This window comes from Cygnus olor, chromosome 10 (assembly GCF_009769625.2).
Source record: "Cygnus olor isolate bCygOlo1 chromosome 10, bCygOlo1.pri.v2, whole genome shotgun sequence".
Lineage (NCBI taxonomy): Eukaryota > Metazoa > Chordata > Aves > Anseriformes > Anatidae > Cygnus > Cygnus olor.
The window spans coordinates 12,651,156-12,667,655 of record NC_049178.1 but is presented as its reverse complement, the minus strand read 5'-3'; the positions used below and the strand labels follow the sequence as shown (position 1 = coordinate 12,667,655).

The 16,500-nt window shown below is 50.9% G+C and overlaps 2 protein-coding genes across 2 annotated transcripts in view; both read right to left on the bottom strand.

The window, feature by feature from the left end:
- SETD5 (SET domain containing 5) overlaps window positions 1–16,195 on the bottom strand; it is a 64,960-nt gene extending 48,765 nt beyond the window's left edge. Inside the window, exon 1 of the mRNA XM_040568920.1 lies at window positions 16,033–16,195. The gene's annotated coding sequence lies outside the window, so the exon portion shown is untranslated. The remainder of the gene's footprint in view (window positions 1–16,032) is intronic.
- PLXNB1 (plexin B1) overlaps window positions 10,612–16,500 on the bottom strand; it is a 95,162-nt gene continuing 89,273 nt past the window's right edge. Inside the window, exon 41 of the transcript XR_005822998.1 lies at window positions 10,612–10,623. The gene's annotated coding sequence lies outside the window, so the exon portion shown is untranslated. The remainder of the gene's footprint in view (window positions 10,624–16,500) is intronic.

Sequence of the window (16,500 nt, the reverse complement as noted above, 5' to 3'; positions counted from 1 at the left end):
TAAGCTGCGTAATCACCGAGCACTGCTAACTATGTAAAATTCATCGGGTTTTAAAGAGCTCAGGAAAGACTTCTGCAATCTTCCAGCACTGGAGCTTGTCTGGTTACAGGGCCCCACTGCGTCCCCTTGTCAGGGAGGTCTCTGCAGGAACCCGCCGACTGCTGCACTTGCCTGGCACTGGTGCCCAGCAGTTCTTGGCCCTTCCAGATGCCTCTGAGACCTCTGGAAATCCCAAATTTCTTGCAGACCAACTTTACACAGCCCAGAACATATCACTGAGCAGACAGAGCCTGTCATGGTGGTGCTGAGAGCAATCACGATATGCCCCCGAAGAGTGTATCAGCCAAAAAGCCTTATTTTCCCCTTCCACCCCAAATTCTGGGGCTTCTGCCCACCTGCTGATGCAGAACTCTGACCAAGAGGTGCTCTTTATCGTGGTTCACTTTTCAGGCTTGCTTGCATCTGGTGTCATATATTGCAGCTTGGCACTGGCAAGCAAAGTGCCAACGTTCCCCATGCAGCACCACGGCATGCCCTGCTCTGTGGGGCAGATCCTCCATGCCCAGGTGATCCCCACCCTACTGCAGTATTACAGCAGTCAGAGTTACAGAATAAGCCATTAACCAAGAACATAGCGGACCACCAAGCTTTAAGGCATACAAATAATTTATTGTGAAGCAAAAAACAAAAAAAAAAGTTTTGTAAATCTTTGGTAAAAGAAGATAATCGGAGACTTGCTCTCACAACCACAGGGGTGAAGGTGTCGTACTTATTCAGAAAGCTCCCAGCACCTGCTCCATAACTGCTGGCAAGAAATGCAAAGTTCAGTGGTACAGCCAGTGCTGCAAGCCATTGCCACTTTTTTGAGTAACCCATTTTGTGTTAAACGAGATGAAAAGAGGATGATCAAGTTGAAAATCATCAAGTGGATGATCAGTTACAAACCTGCAAATAGTGACTAAATAAAGACAAAAGCCACTCAGATTCGGTTTTGGTGGCTTTTAGATCTATTAGTAATTTCTTCCTTTGAAAAGAGCTTCTCTGAACGCACAACCCCACAACCAACCCCCTTAACTGCACGTGGGTGGTAACATGGGAGTACTGAAATCAAGCAGTTGACCATAAGTGCTCGGTGTAGAGCTCACACGGAAGCGATGCTAAGGAAATGGCTCTGTAACACATCAAGAGCGAAATTCTATCTGCCACCACAGCCGCTGGGTTTTTTGAATATTGGATTATGAGAAGTATACTGAGAACACTGACTACTGCCAATTCAACTAAGCACAAGTATCTGCAGCCAGATGGTGAAACTGAGAGGCTGAAACACAAAAGTTGCTCACGCTACAAGAGGTTAAACCCCCTGCAGCAGAGGGAACACGGCTGCTGCCTCCATCAGCCTCTTGGTGCCGGGGAAAGGGAGACGATGACACAGCAGAGAGGAAGGGGGAGGTTTCCTCACTGCCAATCCTTCACAGCCTCTTTTGTGCGTGGCACTTTCAGCCAGTAGCTCCTGCAGGTTAGGACAGACAGGGCCGTCTGGATGAGGTAAGCAGCAGGGGCTGCTGCACTGGATCTCAAAGCTGGAGGCCTTTGCTTGACATTGTGCAGTGCCCCAACACGTTCCTGCAGCTTGCTATCCCTCTCGCCTTCAGCAAGGAAACTTGCAGTTGCTAGACAACCTCCTTCCCAGCTACAAAGCAGCTCAATTCCTGTGACAAATCGATGGGCTCAACGTGCAAAAAAAAAAAAAAAAAAAAAGCTGCAGGGTTTTGAGCCGCCTTCTTCCCTAGGAACGCTTCCTGCTCTCAGCACACAGCTGCAGAGGCCAAGCAGCTCCTCCCCGGCAGGACCTGGAGCAGAGGAGAGGCAGGAATGCAGCCACGCCAGAGAGAAGAGGAGATTGCAGCCCCGCACCGCCTCCTCTGCGCGCGCACACACCCGTAGAGCTGGCCTGGAGAGCTCTGCCTGCACAAAGCTGCAGGTACGGAGAGCTGGGAACGACCTGGAAGGGAACTGAAGAGCTCTGCAGATCTGCAGAGGCACCTGGGGCAAGGTAATCTATGAAAATATAGAAACTCAGCAGCTGTCGAGGGAGTGGTGGAATGGACAAACACAAATAAAAAGTACAAGCATGATCTGGAGCCATTACCGAACTGAGTCACCGATTTCCCAGGTGAATTTACAAAGCGAGGGAGGAGGAGAATTGCTGAAGTAATCTCATTTGAATGGCACGAAAAACAGCAAACAAGTGCCATTAGAATACTGCTTTTGATGATTATTTAATATTATTTCAAACATTAATAAAGCTTCAGACTAAGTCCAGTTAACTTGAGACAGAGAATATCCTACATTAATTTAAGAACAAACCTACCAAGAAAGCTTGGGCCTGCTTTGCCTTTCAGAGGAGCTGTAATCACATTAACATTGTGCAATTTTTTTAATGCTGTTTCTAAAAAAGGAGGAAAATGATTTAGACTTCTGCTGTGGTCAACTGGAATCCAGAAACGCTCATTTGAATACAGTGAGTGTACACAGTTACATCAGTGCTTCTCTGCAGAGGATTTCAGAAAGCCTTAAACATATCTTAAACATCTGAACCAACGCAGTATGGGAAAGAACTGACTTCCAAAGATGCAAGCCACAAAGCATTATATTTCAGAGCTGCTTTCACATCTTGTGTGTCTTATGCAAGGCAGTAAGCTAGTACCAGGTTAACCATTTCTCCTCTAAATCAATCTTCACTTCATGACCTTGGCATTGACTGTGAGTACATATATCTGAACTTGCTCCAACTGATCGTGGCACAAAACCTCTAAAGATTCTCAAGCACCAGTGTCAGGAAAGGATTATTATCACAATAACAACAAAAATCACAGTATATTTTCTCCAGAAAGAAACAAGTTGGGCCTATTTTAAAAGGCTAAGATGAACATTTGCCCCTTTCACCTTCCCTGTGAACGATGCCAACGTTTAATTACTGTCATTGCTAAGAAACTGTATTTCAAGATTGAATTCATCCAGCCTCAGTTGATAGTGCTATGCCTTTGTCAGCAAATCTCACAAGTCCTTTTAGAGAAAGATCAAGTCCTCTCTCAATTGTCTTTTCAATAAGCTGAGTAAGTTGAGCTCCTTTAAGCCTCACATCATGAGGCTTATTTTCCAGTCCCTGGATCATTTCTGCAGCTGTCCTTTGAATTCTCTCCAAATACACTGGCATTCTTCTTGAAGCATAGAAACCAAATTTCAATTCCAGTATCAGTCTCAACGTTACTGTTTGCAAGATTACTTATTTATTTTTCCTTGATGTTCCTTTCCCCCCAACTTTTTCTTTTTTAGATGTGCCCAAGAATCACATTAACCCTTTTAAATAAAATACTGACCCGAACGCCCTGTAGAGGCAGTTAGCTGTAATGACCTTAAAGCCCTCTGAGGTGCTGCCTTCCAAAATGCTGCTTCACAATGCACGGGTGGGTTTGCAGCTCTGCTAACCAACGCACCACCTTGCAACTGTATGGATTCGTAAATTTCCTTGAGAGGTGATAAAACAATCCAGAACTCCCTAAACATATTTCAATATCCTTCTAGTGTCTGATGAAAGCTTTATCCAATATTTTATTTTATCCAGACAAAAAGATACTAAAGAGCAGTAAATTAAAAGCTTGTTTCACCTCACCACCTATAAAAGCTAGGTGTGTCCTTTGAAAGCTACAGTCCCAGGTATTTTAGATGTCCACTGTTTCTGCAGTTCCTACAGCACAACCATTTCTAGTTTCGGTGTCCTCCTGCCTTCCTCCCTCCAACGGGCATGCCCCCCGCACCTCCGAAAGCCAGCCCAGCCTCCCCACAACCACAGCACAACGCGGGCTGGAAGGGACCACTGGAGGTTCGCTGCCTGAAACCCCCTTCTCTCCCAAAAGCAGGGCCAACTTGGATCAGGTTGCTCAGCCCTTTGCCCATTTCTTCTCCAGGGCCACTAAGTGTTTGTGTAACTATGCATTTTAAGGCCAAAAATAACCTTCCGATGATCTGACTTTCCACCTAACAAAGACTGGAAAATCTCACCTAGTCATTTTTATACTTGGCATTGCAGCTGCCCAATGAACGAGACCATGTTTGTTGAACACAGCCTGAAAAACAGCATATGGATTTACCACAATTCTTTGGGGGAAATTTAAAATCATGCAACAGACTGCAGCCTAGGGGTCCCAAGGCAGCAGCAACCCGAGCCATTAAGTCTTCACAGTGCGCAGAGTACGTGTAGTTTTTTGTGAAAAAGTGTTAAACTTTTTTCAACTAAAACTACATCAAACGCATTCTCGGAAGCCTTTGGAGAATGCTTCAAACTACCCAAGTGCAGCTCCAGCTCCAACTGCCCCTCCAAAGGAGACGGCTTCTCCAGTGCATAAACAGATGTTAGCCGAAGACGTTAGCTTCCCCATGGCTTCGTGAAACATATATTAATAGCAAAGGTATTGATCTAATTTTAATTGTTCTCTTCCCCATTCACAGCGGTAAGATTTATCAGCACCTATCTTTATGAATATTTCTATTTCCCAACACACTCCCAGCTAGTTTCTTTGAGTGCCTAAAGAAGGACATCCACCATCCCTTCACCAGCACAGAAATCCTTCAGCTCACACAGGCCAGTTCACACAAAGCTCACCAGTTCTTGCTTTGGTCACTAACACGAATCTCCCCCTCCCCTCAAAAAGAAAACCATAATTACATAAACAAAGGATTAGCGCAGACATGTATTTATCCATACAAAAAGCAAGTCATAATGGACAAGTTATTCCCCTTTCCTTGAAGAATAGCTACATGAAATCAAAGCAGCTCAGAACAGGGCTGTATTTAACATAACAGCACGAACTACTACACTGAAATTAGAGACGTTAGCTAAGATCCTGCAGTCCTCTCACCTTACATTCTTCCCCAAGCATCGATTTTTGGCCCTGACAGAGCTGAACGAAACCTTCAGCCTGACTCAGGAGAGTCACTCCCGTTCTTGTGTTACGTTCTCCGCTCACTCCTGTCTGGGATCCTCAGTGCTGTGCTCCCAGCCAACAGCAAGCAGCCTCTTTAAACCTGGAAAATTGTGGAACAGAAGCCAAAAAAAAAAAAAATCCCATCACATGAGTAAATGAGGCTTGACAGCATGATGGATGCTGCAGGTTCACAAGTATGAAGGCACTCCTAAGATGGGTTGCGCCTGTTACAGCTTCACATAAGCATAAAAGATGCTGGTTTGCCGCATTCAGGAGGGAGATGCTCAACTATTTAGATTGGACGCATTCTGTACAAGAGTGAAGATGACTAACTCACAGCTGGACAGATTATGTTCTAGAAGAAAGCTGTGTGCTTTTTCCCTGTACCTCCAACACCAGCATTTCCTCATCTGCATCTTTTCTCCTTTCCTTTTCAAGCCCAAAACACTGAATTCTCCCGAGAAAAAACTAGCCAGAAAATATTCAGGCCAACAGGCTTTACCCAAGAGGAATTCTGCATGCGCCAGTCATCTTCGGGCTAATTTGATTTTGTCATTATGGAAAAACTGAGGACTGTCAAGACATCGGCTGGGTAACAGTTGGATAGGAGAATGATCTCAGCGCAGGAGGAAAACGGCACAGTTCTACTCCCCAACAATGCAGACAGACTTAGTGTGCACTAACCATCCAAGAACAGTTTGCCACAGATACTCTGAAGGCTCCTTCACATAGTTTATCAGTCCTGACGGCTACAAATCAGCAACAACACAGTTCAGGCTAAGAACAATCCTGTAGCATTACAATGCTGGAGAGAACGAGCAGGAAAAATACCCTGCCTCGTCCTACACGGCTTCCCCAGCCCCGGTTCAGTTGACTTTCTCACCCGTGTCCACCAATATCAGAATTAAAACCACCGACTGCTTTACTACACTGCTGAAGGACACTAAAGGTATAAGAGATGCATCTCAGCGCAGCAGAGCACGAACACCATGGTGAGGACTGGTGTGGATGAGACAGCTACCTCTAAGAGTCTCAGAGAGGCAATTTGCACCAAGAGCTCTGTAGGCAAGAACCCTGTGTTACCTCCGTACCACTAAAGGATGTCCTATGCAAGCTAATCCCTGGTTTGCGCCCTGATTTTCCTATCAGTACAGCCAGTGACACACCGAGATGGCAGCACACAGCGTGAGGAGCTCAGCGAATCCACGTCACCAGCACGAGAGCGGGGACAAAGCGCCCTGGAAGAACCGCATCTTGAACTTTTGGTTGGGGGAAAAAAACCAAGAGGATTGTAGTATTAGCCACTAGAAATCCCAATACACTCCCCACTTAAGGGCATTCAAAACCAGCCTCACCTTGTGCCGTGGCCACCTCACTTGTTTCATCTGTCACTGCAAGCTGAAGACCCACACGTGCATCCTGGCTGAGAACCAGCGGCCTCCCAACGAGTGTGGCTACTCAGTTTAACTGAGAGATTTTAACCTGAGCTAAATTAAACCCTCTCGACACTAACACAACTCAGTAGCAATTCCCGTTGTTCACTACAAATTTCTACATTTTAAGCCCACATGCTATTTCAGTCGAACCATCTTTCTTAACAACTTGGGTAATTTTATTTTACAGGAGACAGGAAAGTTACCATCATTTTTCAAATCTACGTCAAGGCCATTTATTTCTTCCCTCCCAACCTTCTCTGCACGTAAAACTGCAAATATCAGAATTCCTTCAAACGTTGCCCCAACACACTGCCTCTCACAGGAACAGCCCACTTTGCTATCTCTCAGAGGAGTGAATCCTTAAACCCTGACACTAGGAGAGCAACAAAACGCTGTAAGTTCTGCTCCCAAGAACATTTTGCTCTTACATCACCCCCATCCGCTGCATGATATGGTAAAAACAGCAATTTTCAGTCCAAGTACTTGTCCTGAAGGATCCTGGTTTCATTTCCGTGCAGTTCTGTGAAAAGCAGAGCGTGTCGACGTCTGGACCAGCCATCACGTTCTTCCTGGTACCTTCTCCGCATGCACTTCACCGAATTTCTGCTGAGCTCGGTCTCAAGCTACCAGTCCAAACCTCCATCCCAGAAAGGCCAAACCAGCGACAACATTTTTCGGTGTCTACCCTTGCGTTCAGAATAAGCTCACACTGTAATCTTTAATTTATTACTTCCATCTGCTTAGGCAAGAGTTAGAAACACAGGAGCAGGAAGTAGGAGCTGTGACACTGTAATTTTACTTACGCACGTCGATAGTTTGGAAGTAAAGTCCTTTCCCAGCGTGTATTTCATCCTCTTCCACATTCTATGAAATTTTCACAAAGGATATTCCACATCCGCAGTGCTTAAGAGACTCCACCAAACGATGGGCTTGTGCTGATGGATGCAAGCAATTTCTGCACCCACCTTAAAATTCCCTGACCCGGGCTGTGCTCAGACATCTTTTGGGAGCGAAGCTGGACGGGCAGCAAGTACCATCCTCCTGGCAGCACTGAGCAGCTCGGTGTGTAAGCGATGCGACTGGCTTGGGGACTGCGCCCAGGAGCCTCCCACCCCAGCACAAGCACCCCAGCAGAGCCTCCCCAAAGAGGAGCACCGTGGGCATACCCCAAAACACCACAGTGCCTGTCACTTACTGAAACCTTCTACCTTCTTCATTTATTCCAGCACGGTAGACTTGGGGTTATTTGTGAAGATTTTCACTGAATAAAGGATTACCCTTACAACGGATGACATTTCTTGCTCATGAGACATACTGCTCAGGCCCAACATGAATTTTTGCACAGCAATATCCATTTGGAAGTGTCACGACATGCTAGCATTTAAATAACTTTCTCCAAGCTCAAATGGCCGAAAAGCTGCCCCACGTCCCACCAGCCCCAGTAGCCAACGCAGGAAACAGAAAGCCCAGCCCGCAGCGTGCAGGCGGAGCAGCACACGCGGGGATGTGCAGCACACAGCCAATTGCTCTATTTCAAACACACGCTGCTACAACCAAGTTCTCTGTATTAAAGAAACAGGATTTGAGTTTCCACTGCGAGCAGCCTTGGCTGAATTAAGTTTTTGCATTGTTCCAGCCACGCACGTATCTCTATACCTTCCTCTCAGCACAGCTATACGGAATGCTTGCTACAATTTTCTTTACTACTGCATTTTTTATACATCTGATTGACAACGTATCCTCCCTAATTCATAATTTTGTGCATGCCTCTATAGCTCACCAGTCATAATGACCTGCAAGTCGATGCAAAATACAGACTAATTACCAGGTGGAAAAAAAAAAAGAATAAGGAACATTGTGTAGCGCATTTATTTATACAGATGTTTGCAGTACTTGTAACACTAATTAATATTTTGTCATTTACCAAAATGAGGCATCACTCGAGCTCTCTGCCGTATTTACTTTCTGCAGAAATATACCTGCAGGAATTTGCTGTTCAGGAACAGCTCAGCGGCACAAGTCGAACCTAACACCGTTCCACCGCCGCAGACCCAGCCTGGGTTGCAGGTTTCACCCGACCAGCTTCTGAGCAAAACGCCAGCTGAAGGAAAGCCCACGGTGCCCCTTTCTGATCGGGGAACTGAAGGTTTTATCCAGAGGGACTGCTTCACGCACAGCCACCGAGGGAATAACCCTGTGGTGCTTCGGACTCCCGGCCAGCCCCCCACACGCAGCGGCCGTCGGAGGGTTACGGGATCCAGCTATCGAGCCGCCCCGAGGCGGAGACCCTGCTCCCCTTTGCCGGTCCCCACCACATCCTCTGCACTTCCACCCATGTGCTCTCCCCTAGTCATTTTGTGAGGGCTCTGGAAGCTCGTCAAATCTTGGCGAGCCAACTCAATTCGCTCTCTTGGAAAAAAAAAAAAAAAAAAATCGAAAAAGAATCCAGCAAAACCCCAAACCTAAAAAATAAATAAAACGGCTTTCTGCCGGGTTAGCAAGCTGCGTGAGCTCCGAAAGGGACCCAGCGAGCAGCAGGGCTGGCGGGAGGCCGCTGGGGGGTGAGGACGGAGGAGCCAACCCCCCCCTGCTCCGCACGTGAGCCGTGGACACGGCTGCCCTGCGTAGCTTCACCCCGGGTAACCTCGCGCGCAGGGTGCAGCGCTGCAATAGTTTCGAGCTGACTTCAGCTGGCACGGCGTCAGGGCAGCCTCCCCATCCCCGGCTGCACTGGTGCTGGCCCGGCCCCGCGGCCGAGCAGAGGCCAGCAGAGAAGCCAGCCGCCCAGACGAGAAAGGTGCTGCTTTGCTGCCAGGCAGCCTTCCCCAGCGGCTCTCGACCAGGGCAGGCACGTGCTGGATCCAGGAGAAACGATGTTGGGAAGGGGAGCAGGGCTGTGGGAGCAGCACACTGGGTCACCTTCAACCATATCGCTGATGGGCAACAAAATCCCAAAGTCGTGCAAGGACTGTGTGATGGGGTCACAAGCACCCACTCCAGCTCCAAACACCAGCAAGCCCCGAGGTGTGCATCACAACTGCACAGCAAAGCCAGGCTGGGGCAAGCTCAGAACCCGACTTTCCCCCCCAGGTATCCTTGTTCCCTGTTAACCTCCAGGTTGATCCCAATATCCTAGAAATTCATGGAACTGCGAGAACTTTGCACCAGAAAGCGAGCCTCCCCTGCAGTCAGGGGGATCCCACTCCGTGCGCAAGCAGCCAGCCCGTCTTCGCTAGTTCTTGAGCTGCACTCGCAGGAAGCTTCCAGAGCCTCGCTGTGGCAGAAGTTAATCTACAGCCACATTACTGAAAGCATTCCTGCAGCATGATTATAAGTTATTTCAACCTAATGCCACTAAAACACAGGAAATAATTTGTTTTGGTGTCTTTAGTTAAAGACTGGAAGTTAAAACACGAATTCAGAGGGCTCCGATATTCTTCCATTACCTCAGCCTACACGGACCTACACACTGATACTGCAACCCAGGGTGAGACGAGATAACACTTAGGGGTCCCAACTGCACCCCCAGGGCACCCCAGCTTCCAAATCAGTGGTTCTTGAGCTTTTTCCAGAGTACTCCTTCCAGCCAACAAGCGAGGGTACGTGCTCACGTCTCCACTCACTCCAATAAGCTCATCTGGTAATTGCTCATTAGGGGCAGCTTCCACACTGGCATCCTGAAGGGTGCCAGTGCTAGAGAGCAACGAGAGCGCTGCCAGAAAGATGTAATTTGGGCAGAGGCAGGGCTGGGAGAAAGGGCTTTGAGGAAAAACACCGCTCTGTCGCTGGGCTAGAGCCGCGGTGGGAAGTTCAAGTCCTCCCGGTGCCATCCTCTCACCTCTACAGCTCCGGCACTCGGTCCCGGCAGCGAGCTTCTTCCCCTCCTCCAGCCCGAGCAACGCCGGCTTAAGTGGTCTTCCTTATCCAGATATTTCCATGCAACACAACCCTCCAAAACACCAGCCACTTATTTCCATGACACGAAGCCTGTGCACTACCATGAGACTGCATTATCTGACACTGACCAGTTAAGGCTCCGAGCTGCGTCTTGACTTTTTTTCTTTCACCAAATCCTCACCAACAGGTATGTTCTGCTAAGAAGTTTGATGTCAGGATCTTGTACTCGTTCCCTACCGAGGACTTGCCTTTCAAACTGCCCACTTCAAAGCCAAGAGGCTTCTTCCCAGTATCACAACTTCCAGCTGCCTTCTGTGCCACTGGCACAGCAGCTGCGAAGTTTGGTCCTGTAAAAGAAGAAGGGTGCAGAAGAAAACCCAGCCCAGCACCGCGGGCTGGCAGAAGCTCCACGAGGATGACTGGAACACGCCTGAGTCAGGAAATGAGCAGCTACCCAAAGCCAGACAATGCCTTATTGTCAATGTATATGATTGCAATTGTAATCGCTCTCTAAATATGGACACATCAAAAGCACGGTGACCTTTCTACTCTAAAATTACTCCGAAATATTTTAGGGCTTAAGCATTTTGTTTTCAAAGCTCACTCGCATTCTGTCTCAGAAGGCAGCTTGTAAGTGAAAAAAATAACTAAGCTCGTTTAGAATGGGATGGATAAGAAAAAAAAAGTTTGCTGCCTTAAAAACTGCGTGGATCTGGCTGCTTTGGATACCTCCCCTCCGCTAAACTTAGCCCTTCCGTGACCCCCAGGGAGGAATGCAAGACCTGTCTACGTTATCAAGTTTATACGGATTAAACTTTGGCATAAACAACAGCTCACTGCTAAACTTCACTCTAAAAGCCAAATTCCTGCCTGTTTCTCAGTGCCACCGTTCTCTGTCCCTCCCGCTCCATTTCCCCTTTTTCTTTACATTTGGTGAATGTGGGACTATTAGATTCCTGACCACAAAAGAAATTACTTCTCCTGCTCACGACAAGCTCGCCCGCCAAACTTCTGACGAGTCCTCCCACATTTTTCCACCTTGAAGTCTCAGCACATCAGTGCACTTCTCTGAATATTTCCCATATTCCTCATTAAAACGTTTTGTGTGCGCTTGGTAGGAGGAAACTCAGCAAGAAAGCTTTTCTTCCCCCAATCTGTTATTTAAAAATGTGTTTGTTGCGCTGCTTAAGCATTTAAATTAGATGTAAGGACCAGAAAGTTGCAGATTTACAAGTGAAACAACAATATTGACGCTCCTGGGGGGTTTGTCCACAGAAGCTGGCGTTAAGGCTACCATCCACCGCAGATTTCTTCTTCTGGGCTACGGCTTTTCAAGTTCAGACTCATCAGTTGAAGCGAGGGAAAAATCCCTTTAGCTATTTTTGTTACAGGAAAATAATACTTCACCGCCAGCTCGGGCGGGGGGAGATGAACAAGAACCTCCTGATTTGCCGTGGAGCTCACCCCCGAAGACAAAGAGCATCTTTACTAATTATAGAAAACCAGAAATCGAGCTAGAAGAAGTAGGAAAAAAAAGTGTTTCTCAGCGTGCTTGGTGGGCATTAGCTGCGACTCCAGCAGCTTAGCAAGTCCCACCCCTCGGTGCGCGCAGCGGGGAGGCCGGGAGCGCCGCACATTCTCCCTGCTCAGCAGGGACAGGGGCCGCCGCGCGGATGATTTGCTGCAGGAACATTGGAAAATTGCCACCAAAATAGCAAATCCTGGAAAAAAAACCACCACCGAGAAACCCCAACCAACTTCAGCAAGGAATTAAGGGAAGACGAAATGTGAAACAAGCTCGGCTCCCGCAGCCCCAAGATGTTGGACTCTTGCTGCATTACTGTCTGGGGCTTTTACCGGGATCAAAATCAGCAAAAGGTTTGGGTGAAGGCAGACTTACACAAAACTCTAACTTAAAAATGTAAGTTCAAACTTGTTACGCACTAACTCTTGCCACAAGTCATGTAAGCCAAAGTCTGACTGGAATCTCTAACAACTTTAACATACATAGCTGTTTTTGTTAAATTCAAAAAGAGAAAAGAGCTAAACAGACAAATATAATGCTATAGAGTATTTATTTTAAAATCATTAAATGGCTGAAGTTTCATATGGTCAACTGAGATTTAGCGTCTCACGTGCCAGATATTTAGGCATACATTTAACACTTTCAACTAAAGTATTGCTTCTACTTCTGGTGTAAAAACCCTATGCCTATTACAACCTTCCTTCCATACTCAACATAATACAAAATTTCACCGGTAAAACTTCTTAATTACACACAAAAGCAGCACCAGAGAAAGAACACAAACGTGCGTTTGCAGTACAGTAATGCTGCCATGAGAACAATGGTCTCTGAATTTCCAAAACTCCGAGCACCTATCGTGTTTGTTCTGTTACTGCCAGAGTAGATAGAAACATTTTTATCTCATCGCATCATTCGAAACAAGTTGGAAAAAGTCTGGCTGTCCAAAATGAAAGAAAAGCACAGGCCACTGAGGCTGATAAACTGCATGTCTGGGGCACCACACACCTAGGTCTCCCTCATATGCTTTGCACCTGAAAGCCTAAATTAAAGATCTTTTGTTTCACGAAGCATTTGGAAAATCTCAATGAAGTGCTGCTTTGTTTTTGCATTTTTTGCCCCCAAAGAGAGCACAAGCTTTTGAGAGCGCCAGGATGCTGATTCAACGCCACCTCTTTACTATGGCATTTTTCACCTTTGACCTATTACTTCTCCAAGTAAGACCTGGTTGTAACCGAGTACTCTTTCTAAAAAGGGATTTAAACGTACGTGGGATTTCACCACCTCACCGTGGGCTATAATCTCAGGCAACACCAGCTAAGGAATATTGCTTTCGGGTCACTGGGGAGATGACAGTAAAAGCAGAGCCGGGGCCTTGCCAAAGCGGTGTCAGTTATTCAACAGGATGCGAGGCAGCAGATTAATTCCCCGCTATAACGAACAGGGAGGCTGTAAACAAAGGCTAAGGGGCACCGGAGGTGGCTCGCTGGGTATTACCAAACGGAGGAGCTGGGTTTTGATGCCCTCACACCACGCTCTGCCTCGGCACTGGGCGCGTTTTTAGGAGGGTTATGAATTGTTCCCCCACTTCATGAGGCCATCTGGGTGCTGGAGCCTCACCTCTAAACGCTACCTGGGAGTTCTGCATCCGCTGCCAGAGCGGATTTTAATCTCTCTCACGTTATCCTGCTCCTGGAATTTTTGCTTCAGGAGATCAGCAATGGCCAGCCCGATAGCCCAGGCCAGGGAAAGGCAGGGAGAGAGAGGGGCTCCCCGGCAGAGGTGCGAGTTCACAAAGATGGCAGTTGTTCTCTGCTGCTACCGCATTCCCCCTTCGCACGCCGCATACCTCGACCAGTTTCAGTGCTAACAGCCGCGCTGGAACACGCGGATAGCTCCCTTCCAGCAGCACAACACCACACAGACAGCGGCCGGTGCCAAACGCTTAGTTAAGGAGATAAGAAAGGCACTCGTTCTTCCTTTAAAAAAAAAAATAAATAAAAAAGGGAAGCTATTACAGTCAAGTAGACAGAGCGTGGATGGGAGCTGGCAGATTCCACAATACACAGTCACGTCAAAAATGGCCTCCTGCAAACTGTTCCTTCGCCGAGCCTTTGAGTCAACCCAAAGCGAGGGAATCTTCCCATTATCCGCAGGATGTTTCGCCGCCGCACTCCTCAGCGGTTGCTGCACGCTTTGCCACAGGGCCGTGCGAGCAGCAGAGGTTAAATCGCGCTCCGCAGTCGGCAGCAGAGGGAAACTCCTCTGCCTGCGTCCTGCTTCCAGCCCCAAAGTTGAGCTGGGCCATTATTTTGACTGTTCCCTGGTCTGTGAACGGAAAATCCCTCCTCAGCACTAGCGGGCTGGTGTCTGCTGCACACACCCACCGCACACAGCAGAAATTCCAGTCAATAAGGCAAGTGGGGCCCAGCCGGTGGAAGGGGAGGAAGGAGACACACAAACAATAAGGAAAGCATCTGGCTCTGTTACTGGCTGGGAAGGAGGCTGGAGTTCAGGAGAGACACGACTGCAGCCTGCAGTTAACAGGAAGATCCTCGCAATTCTCGCTGGCCTACTTCGCACACAGACCAAAATATCTGCGGAGGGTAACCCAGGGTTTCCAGCCCCGAGCACGATCCCACAAAGCACCGAACCAGGCTGAAACCCACCCCGGCGGGTTCGTCACACCGGGACCAAACCAGACCAGCTTCTGCTCTGGACCTGAGAAACGCCCCCCCCCAAAAAAAAAAAAAACACCCTCAAACGCTTTCCCTGACCGCGAGCCAGCCATCTCTTCGGCACCAGGCTAATGGAGGCTGCTCGGCTGTCCTCCCCTGGAGATCGCAGCCAAGTCTCCCGGAGTTCCTCTCATAGCAACCGGAGCTCCAGAGCCCTCAGCAGCTGCTGTCACCGCCTTCCCCGCGTACCCACAGGATCCAGAGCGAAGCAACACCCTCCTCCCCGCACCTCCACAGCGGGAGCCGGGCGGCGAGATGACTTCCTGGGTCAACCGCAAGGGAAAAAAAAAAAAAAAAAGAAAAGAAAAAGGAAAAAAAAAAAATCCCTGTGTTTCCTATACGAGCGAGAAGGGAAATCTCCTGCTGCTGCTGAGGGGAAAAGGAAATCGGTCCGCTGGGTTGGGGCTCTGCCTTACGGTGTAACAGCCCTTCCAGCGGGGGGGGGGGGGGGGCCGCGGGAGATATGCCGGGTACGGGCACACCGTCGCCGTGTATGGGGACACCGGGGGGGTACTGGCATAACGGGGGGGTACCAGCACACCGGGGGGGGCACCGGCCCCAGCTGCACCCATCCGTGACAAAAGGCCGGGCACCCGCCGCTGCCCGCCCCACTTGTATAATGGCCGGGGGCTGCAGAGGGCCCCGGAGGTGCAGCAGCCCCGCACCCTTCACGGGGGCAACAGGAGGGCAGAGCCCCCCCCCCAGAATAAAACCTTAAGGAAAGCCCTGAGGGGGGTGAGCTCGGGGCGGGGGGGGGGGGGGGGACGCGCTGGGCTCACCCCCCCCGCCTTGCCCCCCGCCATTCTCCCGAGGGAGGGGACGCGAGGCCTCGCACCTCGCCCAGAGGAGAGGGGAGGGGGGACCCCCCCGGTGCCTCCCCCCTCACCCGGTGCCCAGGCGGCGGTGACCTTGCGCGAGCCGCCCGGGGCGCGGCGTGCCGGCCGTCCCCAGCCCCCTCCCGCAGGCAGGGCGAGCCCCGCCGCGGCCCCCGGCCCGCCGCGCACCGGCACCATGAGCAAGCAGAAAATGCCGGGCACGCACCGCCCCCCCGCCGCTTCCCTCCCTCCCTCCCACCGGCGGCGGTAACGGCGGGGCTGCCCCGGGCCGCGCGGCGGGGCGGCGGCGGAGGACGACGACGAGGAGGAGGAGGAGGAGGAGGAGGAGGAGGGGAGGAGGAAGGCCGGCAGAGGGGCTCCCCCCGCCCGGCCAGGCCCCGCAGCGCCCCGCTCCGCAGCACCGGCCCGAGCCCCGCCGCCGCCGCGCAGCCCCGTGCCCGCCATGATGGCCCGGGCCGGGCCTCCCGCCGCGCCTGCACCGGGCCCCGAGGCGGGGCAGGGCAGGGCGGGGCGGGGCAGGGCAGCGGCCCGCACCGTGAGACCCCCGGTTCCCGCTGCCCCAACGCGCTCCCCCCCTCCCGCCAGCACCGAGCACGGCCCGCTGCCCCCCGCGCCTACCTGGCCGGCCCGTTCCCCGGGCCCCCCGCGCGGCACTAGGCCCGGCTCAGCGCCACGGCGTTTCCCGGGCAACCGGCGGCGGCGAGCCCTCGGCGGCGGCCCCTCCCCCCGCAGCGGCGGCGGCGGCGGCCTCTCCCCGCGCCGGGCGGAAACGGCACTGGGCGCACGGGGATCCCCGGCGCCGGCGCCAGGGGCGCCCCGGCCACGCCCACTCCCGCTCCCCGTAGCCCGCCTCGCCCCGCCCCCCCCGCGCTTCCCATTGGAGGCGCCGCCGCCCGGCCTCGCCCCTTCTCGATCCTCATTGGGAGCCGCCCGCCCGCCCCAAGGGGTGAGGAGGTTGATTGGCTCGCCCGGCTGCCAATCGGGCGGGGCGGCCCGCCGCGGGGCGTCGAGGCGGTGCGGCCGGGCGGGTTGCGACGGTGCCTGGTGGCCGAGGCGCGCTACGTGCGGGGGGGCGGGGCCTGCGGT